Here is a 2,819-nt window from a genome sequence, read left to right as displayed (position 1 = left end):
TTTGTTTATATGACTATATATATGTGACACACCCACACACCAAAAAAAAAAAAAAAAAAAGAAAAAGAAAAAGAAAAAAAAGAAAGAGAAAGAGAAAAAGAAAAAGAAAGATTCTGGTTAATATGAAACTGTGTGGAGCTTGTGTGTGAGCAGGTTTCTTAATGTTTTTTGTTGGTGTAGAGATGATTAATTTTTTTAAAGTTTAAAAAATAACTTCATAGAAAATGTGATAGCCAGTATAGTGATTTAAATCAGTGCTTGGACAATAAGCAAACTAGGATTATCTTCACAAGCGAGGTTGAGGTTTGGTAGAAGCATTTAATCCCTAAATGATACACTTCAACTATGAATTGTCATCAAAGAGCTTCAAAATCACTTCTCTCTGGTCTTTCATATATTTGAATCTGAGTGGTTATTTCCTCATGTGTATTCATTTTAGTCTACTATTTACCATGTTTCAGGCATCCACTGTTTATTCAGAAACTGACATTTCTGTCAAAAAAAAAGTCTATGAAAGATTTTAAAGGTCTGGCTTTCCCTTGAAAAATTAACTTTCTGATAAATTTTCTGCCAGCTCATGAGTCATAGCAGATCTATTCCTTCTGAACAGTAGGACTATTTAATGCTGTATGTTTTTATGATATAATGTGGAATTTTTAACTCCTTAAGCCACTACAGCTGCAGTTCTAGTGCAAAAATGTCTTACCTAGGGATAGGAGAGGCTTGATTCAATGTCTGTTATTAACAGCCAGGAAGTACACCTTCCAATGTCTCTTATGCATCACACAGATTATTTTTTCAGATACACAGAATTAGATCTAAATGCATAGAAAGCTCATGTTGAAAGTACTGGGGACAAGGCTGTATGTGCATGTTAAAAGCAGAAGAAGGGCCACTGCACAATGTCTTCTATGGGGGAAACTCCACAAGTGAAACCTATTGTTACGAACGTGTAAGCTATTGTTACGTATGTAGCAACTCCAAAGGACAATGAGTGGTTTAGTCGGGCCAAAGAAAAGACAGAGGGCATTAGAACTGGAAGCAAGCTGGCAAAATGGTGGATAGTGGATTAGTCAGTACATGAAAACTTTATTTGGCATTCATGCAGTCTTCAGTTTCAAAGAAGAACTGGACTGTTCCCCTGGGAGATTATTTTAAGATGCCAAGGAATGCATGTGATGCTCTTTAGTTCTGAACAGTTTCATCATGAGCCCATCCAGCCTGTTTTGTTGTTATTCTTTAAATTCAGTAGTAACAAGAGCAGGGTAGCTAATGTATAGTTACTGCTCTTCTCCTGGGAAAGAGGAAAACAGAAATGGTATTCTGGTTTCCTGCTCCTCAGTAGCTATTGGTCTCCCCAGATCCCTTTTGCAGTGCACTACAGCCCTTGATTCTCTCATTTATGTTAGTCAGGAATTATCCGCCACTACAAAGGCAATAAAAAATATTTTTTCTGTAATATCATTGATGGCAAATTATTTTAGCTGCTAAATACAAACAATTTTATAATTAATTCAGATTAATGTTGGAGGTTAATTGTCAGCCAGAGGTCTTGACATTTACTTTAAAACAGTTTAAAACAGTTTTACTGTTTACGTTATCTTTGAATTAAATTGAGTAGTCCAACCTAAGTGGGTTTGAAGCGCAGCTGTGAATAGCATTGGCATTTGAACATGAATATCCAAATACTTGTGATACCTGAAAAGTCCCTTTCTTGTAAAACAGACTTTTACCACCAACATTACAGCTGAATTAGATTGCTATTAGAATATCTAAACTATATTTTGGTTATTGCTGAACTAATGCACAAAAATAAAATTTGAAGTTCAGTAATGAACATCAAACCTAAAGTCTTGTCCTTATGTCTGATCAGGGCTTATAAGGAAACACTGTTGATGATCAAAAACTGAGTGACAAATATGTATGGATTCAAGTAGAGGAAAAGAGAAAGGGGCTTTTTCCATAGCATTGGAACAAGAGACAGACTCAACATTAGCACTTGCAGTTATAGAGATCAGCTATTTTTACCTGTAAAGTCACAGTTATCAGGGCAAAGTTGCATACTGTTGTAACATTACTTATGCTCGTTATATTCAGCTTTAGTCAAAGTTTGTATGAGTTTGGAAAATAACTTGGAACCTGTTGTAAAGAACATTGGCAAGTATTGACTTGTAAAAATAAGATATTGGATCAAACTTTTAATAAATAATTTCAGTTCACTCTCCAGTTAATCCTGACTGCTGTCATGGCTGAGAGATAAGAGTGGGCAAGAGTAAGATTCAATATAACTTTAATTCTGCTAGAGAAGCTTAAGATGCAAAATACAATTCCAGTACATTTGACTGAAAATTAGCTTCTTAATGTAAGAAAGTGGATGCAATTTTCATGTTAGTAATGTCATAGGAGAACAGACTTTCTTTTCCTTTCCTCTACCTTCGTCATATACATATATATAGGAGCCCAGACCTGAAAAAAAACAACTGCCTGGATCTAAGGCTGTGGCATTCTGCAGTGGACTGGAATAACTAATGTTGTGCTCAGAGGAGGCTTCAAAAATTGTTGTTCAAGTTTTGTAGATGATATAATAGGCAATATGACAGCGAAGCTTGATAATAGACAGGGGTATCCATAGTCTCTTGAAGAAATGAGGTCCATGCAAGCCACCTGTGATACTGTGGGATGAAACTGTAGAGCAAAAGCAATCACGGTATAGCACTTAAAAATATGCAGCATCAACTAAATAGTTGTCTTGCTTATGAACACTGATAGAATAAGTTTACTGTCTGAGTAGAGTAACTGAATTATTAGCAAGCAAGAGA

The sequence above is a fragment of the Phasianus colchicus genome, chromosome 2, assembly GCF_987193195.1.
Source record: "Phasianus colchicus chromosome 2, bPhaCol1.hap1.1, whole genome shotgun sequence".
In the NCBI taxonomy this organism is placed as follows: Eukaryota; Metazoa; Chordata; class Aves; order Galliformes; family Phasianidae; genus Phasianus; species Phasianus colchicus.
The sequence above is the reverse complement of the archived record's forward strand: the minus strand, read 5'-3'. Positions refer to the sequence as shown.